Source organism: Hydra vulgaris, chromosome 12, assembly GCF_038396675.1.
Source record: "Hydra vulgaris chromosome 12, alternate assembly HydraT2T_AEP".
Classification (NCBI taxonomy): domain Eukaryota; kingdom Metazoa; phylum Cnidaria; class Hydrozoa; order Anthoathecata; family Hydridae; genus Hydra; species Hydra vulgaris.
This window is the reverse complement of record NC_088931.1, coordinates 1,980,001-1,987,500: the sequence shown is the minus strand read 5'-3', so window position 1 is coordinate 1,987,500 and position 7,500 is coordinate 1,980,001. Positions and strand designations below refer to the sequence as shown.

Sequence of the window (7,500 nt, the reverse complement as noted above, 5' to 3'; positions counted from 1 at the left end):
TATTTATCAAAATTGTCATAAAAATACATAAAAAATGCATTTTTTTCTTTTTTGTTAAAAAACGTAATTTTTCATGTAATAAAACCAAAAATAACATTTCTATATTTGAAATCTATATTATTTATGAAATTTTTATATAATTTCGATTCATTTGAGTACTAGGTTGACATATTTTTGAACAATTTTTTTTTTGAAAATATTAGGAACCCATTAAATATTCGAGGGTCTTGAGGACCCTTAAAAGATTTTTTATTCTAAAAAATTTTAAAACTAGTGTTTTTGTATTAGATAGAACACATTAAGGGGGTCTCTGCATATATTTTTCAAAAATGTTGTTATTTGGGACACCCTAACACACACACACACTCACGTGCTTTCGAAAAAAATTGGTGTATTAAAATTTTGTTGCTTAAAGCATATTTAAACTGCTTAAAGCATATTTTTGTTGCTTAAAGCATATTTAGATCAGGTTATCCTGCTACTGGTAACATGTAACCCAGTACAATCTGCTTCATGTCCTGCTGCCTTGTAGGATACGCCTTTTTAGGCAAAGGCTAGGAGATGCCAACTCCGATTTAAAACACCCCCTGCCTTGGGGCTCTTGGTTGAGTTAAGGCTAGAGATGGTGTCTCGATAAAAATACTCATCTTGGGCAGATGTTAAATGCACCCAGCTACTGTCTTGTAGAAGGCCTCCTAGGCAAAGACTTAAGGGGTAAACAGTTGACCAGCCTCGCACCCTTTCTTCATCTATTAGGCTGGCGCAGATGTATTTTTAATACATTGTTTCCAGTTTAGGATGTTGAATGCTGGATCTTCTTGACTCAATGCATGGATTTTGCATGTGTCTCTGTTTTTATGACTAGGCAACTCATTCTATTATCTGCTAATGAGGGTACAGCTCTAAAACTCAGTTTTATGGTTCTGAGGCCGGCTGGTAGTCAGGTTTCCTGAACTCTGTGGTAGCTCTCAGAGAGGCTGATTCCATCAACAGCTGAAAAATATCAAAGTATTAACAGTGCCATGTTGCGCATGGATGGTGTCCCTGTACTTTTGGTGTGCATTGCGGAGGCCACATTTGGAGCCCTTTGTTACGGCTTAGGGTTTATTAGTAGTAATGAGACAATTGCTTGGGCTATTAAACAGTGTTCTGAGTACTATCTATGCTTTGAGTCAAGTTCTTCAATCTAGTTTAAAAATGAATAAAGTACCAAAAACTATAAAACACAAAAAACCATCATCATCACCAAGTTCTCTAAACCTATCATTCACAAATATTCGTGGTCTTCGAAGTAACTTTTCTTCTGATGAGTCTTATCTCTTGCAAAGTTCACCAGACCTACTTGCTCTTTGTGAGACTAATTTGAGCTCAGCTGTCTCATCTTGTGATCTTAGTGTTGATGGTAATCTTCCTCTAATTCGTAAAGACTCCAATAGTCACATGCTTGGCCTGGGCATTTACATTCGTAAGAATTCACCCATTTGTCGTGAAACTAGGTTTGAATCCACAGACTATTCTTTTATGTGCTTTCGTTTAGCACCACTTTACTCTATTGCCTTTCTCTTTGTTCTATATCGCTCTCCTTCATCTCAAGACTGCACTCTTTTTGATGTTATTTCTGATCATATTGACCAAGCCCTCTCTCTTTATCCATCAGCTAATATAGTTGTTGTTGGTGACTTTAATGCTCACCACTCTGAATGGCTTGGCTCTAGTGTCAGTGATTCGGCAGGAATTAAAGCCTACAACTTTTGCCTTTCTCAATCCCTAACTCAAATAGTCAACTTTTCAACTCGCTTTCCAGACATACCTAATCATTTACCTTCTCTACTCGACTTATGTCTTGTTTCTGATCCTAGTCAGTGCTCAGTTTCTCCACAATCACCCTTAGGTGCTTCTGATCACAGTTTGATCTCTCTAAAACTAATATCTCATTCTTCTTCATCACCTGAATCCCCCTATTATCGAACCTCTTACAACTACAGTAAAGCTGACTGGAATTCTTTCCGTGATTTTCTTCGTGATGGCCCTTGGGTAATAATCTTTTGTCTTCCTGTCGACAAATGTGCTTCTTACATAACTACATGGATTCAGGCTGGCATGGAATCTTTTATTCCCTCTCGACGATTCCAGGTCAAGCCTCACTCTCCTCCATGGTTTTCTTCACACTGTGCTGCTGCGATTGCCAATCCAAACTGTTACTTCCATATTTATCAGCAAAACAATTCTCCAGAAAACAGGCGTCTGTTTATTACTGCTAGAAACGATTGTAAAAAGGTTTTGTCTAACGCCAAAACCCGCTATTCTCAGGTCATGAAATCTCGTATCTCATCTCAAAAATTAGGCTCTCGTGACTTCTGGAGAATCTTTAATAATATCAATAATAAGGGCAAATCTGTAATTCCACCTCTCTTGTATGGTTCAGACTTTGTCACCTCACCTAAAGACAAAGCTGAATTGTTTGCTAAAAACTTTTCATCAATATCATCTCTTGATTCCACTAGTTGAGTTCTACCTAATATAGCTGTCAAACAGGTTGATCCATTGTTTGACGTTGTATCACTCCAGCTTCTGTATTTAAAGTGATTTCCTGCTTAGACTCTTCTACAGCTTGTGGTCTGGACAACATACCTATTATTGTCTTGCAGAAGTGTTCTCCGGAGCTGTCGTCTATACTCTCAAAACTATTTAACAAGTGTTTATCAGAGTCTTGTTTTCCAGCCTGCTGGAAAGAGGCATCTGTCATCCCTATCTTCAAAAATTCTGGAGAGCGATCTGATTCGTCTCACTACCAGCCCATTAGTCTTCTTCCTATCATAAGCAAGGTTTTTAAATCTTTAATTAACAAACACTTAATTTCTCATCTTGTATCTAATAACTTACTTTCTGACCATCAATATAGATTTCGATCTTCTTGTTCTACAGCTGATTTGCTAGCAGTAATCACCGATTGGTTTTATCATGCATTAGATAAAGGTGGAGAGGTTAAGGCCATCACTCTTGACATTTCAAAAGCTTTTGATAAAGTTTGGCATGCTGGTCTTCTCCATAAGCTTTCTTCTTATGGTGTATCTAGCAACATCTTTAAGATTATTGAATCCTTCCTTTCCAATCGTAGTATAAAAGTTGTCCTCGATGGACAGCACTCTTCTTATTCTGTAACTTCAGGGGTTCCTCAAGGTTCTATCCTTGGCCCTATACTCTTTTTAATTTACATTAACAATCTTCCAGATATTCTCACATCTAAGGTGGCATTGTTTGCTGATGATACTACAATTTATTCTTGTCGTGATAAAAAGCCAACACTCTCTGATTGCTTGGAGGGGCATTTGAGCTTGAAAAGGATCTCACTTCTGCTACAGCATGGGGCTCACAGTGGTTGGTGAACTTCAATACAGATAAAACTCAATTTTTTTCAGCCAATCTTTATTGCAATAATTTAGATCTTCCTATATTTATGAACGGTAATGTACTCGATGAGTCATCTACTCTTCATCTTCTAGGATTAACTCTTACTTCCAATCTTTCTTGGAAACCATATATCAAATCAGTTGCAAAATTAGCATCTGCTAAGGTTGCATCTCTTTATCGAGCTTGACACTTTCTTACTTCGGAGTCTATTCTCTATCTCTATAAATCTCAAATCTGGCCTTGTGTAGAATACTGTTGCCAGATCTAGGGCGGATCTTCTAATGATGCCCTTTCTCTTTTAGACAAGGTGCAAAAACGCATTGTAAACATAGTTGGACCTACTCTCGCAGCCAACCTCCAACCATTATCACATCGTTGTAATGTTGCTTCTCTTTCTCTTTTCTACAAATACTATAATGGGCACTGCTCTAAAGAGCTAGCGTCTCTTGTGCCATCAACTAAAATTCATTCTCGTGTTTCTCGTCATTTAATTAAGTCTCATCCTATTTCTGTGACTGTTCCTAAATGCTCCAAAAACACTGATTTGTCTAGTTTTTTTCATAGAACATCGGTTTTTTGGAATTCGCTTCCTTCATCTTGCTTTCCTGATTCATATAATTTGCAATCCTTTAAGTTGTCCGTCAATTGTTATCTTGCTCTACAATCTTCATCTTTTCTCTTCCAGTAACTTCCAACTTTAATTAGTGGTTGCTTGCAGCCTTGTTGGAAGTGATGTTTAATAAAAAAAAAACTTAAGCTTTGAACATTTATTTATAACACATAAATAATTTTCAATTTTTTTCCTGAAACATTGAGAAAATTTTTTGACAATCGATATCGTAAAAATAAAAAAATGAAAAACAAAAATTTGTACTAGTATTTAATTTAAAATGAAAACATCTACTTTGACCAAACTTTCAATACTATCTCATAAGCTCGGTCACTATATAAATACTAATAACATATTACAAACTTAACGCCACAAATAATGAAAACTAATTTTTAAATGTTGTTTTGTTGTAAAATTATGATATAAATTCAGGTAATACCATTAACTAAGGAGGGCATCACTCCAGGCTTAAAAAAAAAAGTCTTTTGGGGCACCAAAGAAAACAAGGAGTACATAAAAAAAGGTCTTTTTAAATATAAGTAGTAGTATTTTTAATTTTTATTGCAATTAGTCAACCATTTTATTACTTTGGCCATTATCACATTTGCTGCGCCACTGGTTAATAAAGTTAAAAATATATATTTTTCAATTAACAAAAAAACACTACTTTGCTTTAAATGAGCTTTGTATGTTTATTGGCAATTCTTCCATGTATCGTTGACCATAGTAGAAGAGCAAGATCCACACAACCCACTGTCACAGGATTCACAACGCATCCATATTTGTCATTGAGCTGCAATTTTATCTCCAAAAAAATGTCACAAGCTTGACATTTTTTAGAACTCAAAGAACTGTCAGTTAATTTTGAAATTATAAACAAATTTTTTATTCAAACAAATTATGATGGTGTGTATCCATTATAAAAATGTCAAAATTTACTGGTAAATTTACAGGTAAAGTTACCGATAAATTTTACATTTACAACACTTATCAACATTTCACAATCCATTAAAACATATTTATGTAAGTACTTGCTCACTTTTTTTGCTTATCTAAATCGATATGGCTTTTTTAGAAAAAGAAGAAAACGAAGAATAATGAATGAAGTTGATGTAGCAGCACTCATTGCAAGTCAGGCTATTTGTCAGTCGATGTATGTACTGAAGCCCCCGGCAGCAGGGGGCTTCAGTACATACATCGACTGACAAATAATATCAGCAATATAAGATTACACACACACACATATATATATATATATATATATATATATATATATATATATATATATATATATATATATATATATATATATAATGGTGTTAAACACACGGGAGCCTCATATTTGCCCTAAAATTCAGTTTATGTTTTAATGGAACCAAAAACATACTTTATGTATTTTGTAAAAAGGATCCAGGGCTAAAAAGGAACCAACCCATTTATTTTTTATTCATAATGGAGATCCAAACTATTTTTCTCACTGATAATATTTTTTTAAGCATCATCACTTCTAACAGGTTTGCAAGCAACTACTATTAGAGTTGGAAGTTAGTGGAAGAGAAAAGATGAAGTTTATAAAGCAAGATAACAATTAATAGAAGACTTATAAGATTGCAAATTAATTGAGTCAGGAAAACATGCGGTAGTGGTGTAGTGGTAAGAGCACTCGCTTTGTAAGCGAGAGGTTTGGAGTTCGACTCCCACCACGTCCCTGGAAGTACTGCGCTCAACTTAGTTTCTCCGCGAAGCGGCCTTGCTCGGCAAGGTTCGTGTTTCAGAGTTTAAGAGTTGAGAGAGGGTTGCACCACGAATAACAACTAAAAAAAAAAAATAATAATAATAAAAACCCACAAAAAAAATGAGTAGCCTCCTTGACTGTAGTGGCCCCCCTCGGGCCTTGGGGAGGTGAATAATCTAAAAAAACAACAAAAAAAACAAGATATATGAAACTAACTCCTAAAAACTGACTTTCAAGGAAAAAAACTAGACAAATAAGAACTTTTTCAATGAAGAATTGTTTTGGCGATGGTATGGAAGTAATAGTTACGATTGGAAATTGCAGCAGCAAGATGAGAGGAAAGCCATGGATATTCCATGCTAGCCTAAATCCAAGAAGTTACAAAAGAAGCACATTTGTCAGCAAGAAGACGAAAGACTTCTACCAAAGGGCCATTACAAAGAGAATCACAGTCAGCTTTAAGGTAGCTGTAGGAGGTATAATGGGGAAGAAGAATGAGATAATTGTTTTAGAGAGATCAAATCCTGATCAGAAACACTTAAGGGTAAATGTGGAGAAACTGAGCACTGACTAGAATCAGAAACAAGACATAAATCGAGTGAAAAGGTAAATGTGACTTAAATGGAGGCAGTGAGGTTAGGGCTATTGTTCTTGACATATCTAAAACTTTCGAAAAAGTTTTGCATGCTGGTCTTCTCAATAAGCTTGTTTCATATGGTGTATTTGGGAACGTCTTTGAGATTATCAAATAGTTTTTTTCTAACAGCTTTATTAAAGTCATCCTCGAAAGCCAACACTCTTCTTTCCAGTAACTTCTGGGGTACCGAAAGGATCTGTTTTGTTTCTTATCTATATTAATAATCTTCCCGATAACCTTACACTTAAAGTCATTCATTTTTGACAAAAAGTCTACTCTTTTCAATTGCTTAGAACAGACAGCCGATCTTGAATCTGATCTAACTTCTGTAACAGATGGCTAATAGTGGCTCGTAACTTTAAACTCCAACAAAACTCAGTTGATTACTGCAAACAACTATTGCAATTCCATCTATATTTCTATATTATTTAATGGCACCTTCTTAAGAGTCCTCTTCTTTACGTCTTCTTGGATTATTGTTTACTACTGACCTTTTATGGAACCCATATATACAATTGATTGCTAAATTAGCATTCACTAAGGTTGCATCTCTTTATCATGCTCACCATTTTCTTATTCCTGATTCTGTTCTCTACCTCCATCTCTTATTGGTCCCTGTATGAGATACTGTCGTCATATTTGGGCTGGTTTTTCTGATGATGCTTTCTCATTCCTAGACAAGGTCCAAAAAAGGCAGTAAACTATGTAAACATAGTTTGACCTGCTTTATCTGCTAAAATAGAGCGTGTCCAACTATATATATCTGCTAAGATTTGAGCCTCTTTACCATTGTCTCAAAGTTCTATCACTTTCTCTTCAAACAAAACTTTCTCGTCAACAAAACGCACCCATTATAGAAAAGGGACATATGTCCATTTTTGCCGAAAATGAGAAATTTGGACAGTAAAAACTATGGAATATCGTCCATGTTATCTTAAAGTATTATGCTTCAATTATTTATAATTAATGAGTTATTAATAATTTTAAAAAAGGTGTATATGCCATTGTGTTGAAAACCATTATATGAAAGAGACATATTGGACAATACTTTTTTTTTTGTATTTTGGAGATACAACCCTTTTCTAAAACAGGTGCGTAATACTATCA

The 7,500-nt window shown here is 35.0% G+C and overlaps 1 protein-coding gene across 2 annotated transcripts in view; it reads right to left on the bottom strand.

Annotated features, from left to right (window-relative positions):
- LOC100205517 (ubiquitin carboxyl-terminal hydrolase 14) overlaps positions 1-7,500 on the bottom strand; it is a 44,509-nt gene that overhangs the window by 18,053 nt on the left and 18,956 nt on the right. The gene's annotated exons all lie outside the window — the stretch shown is intronic.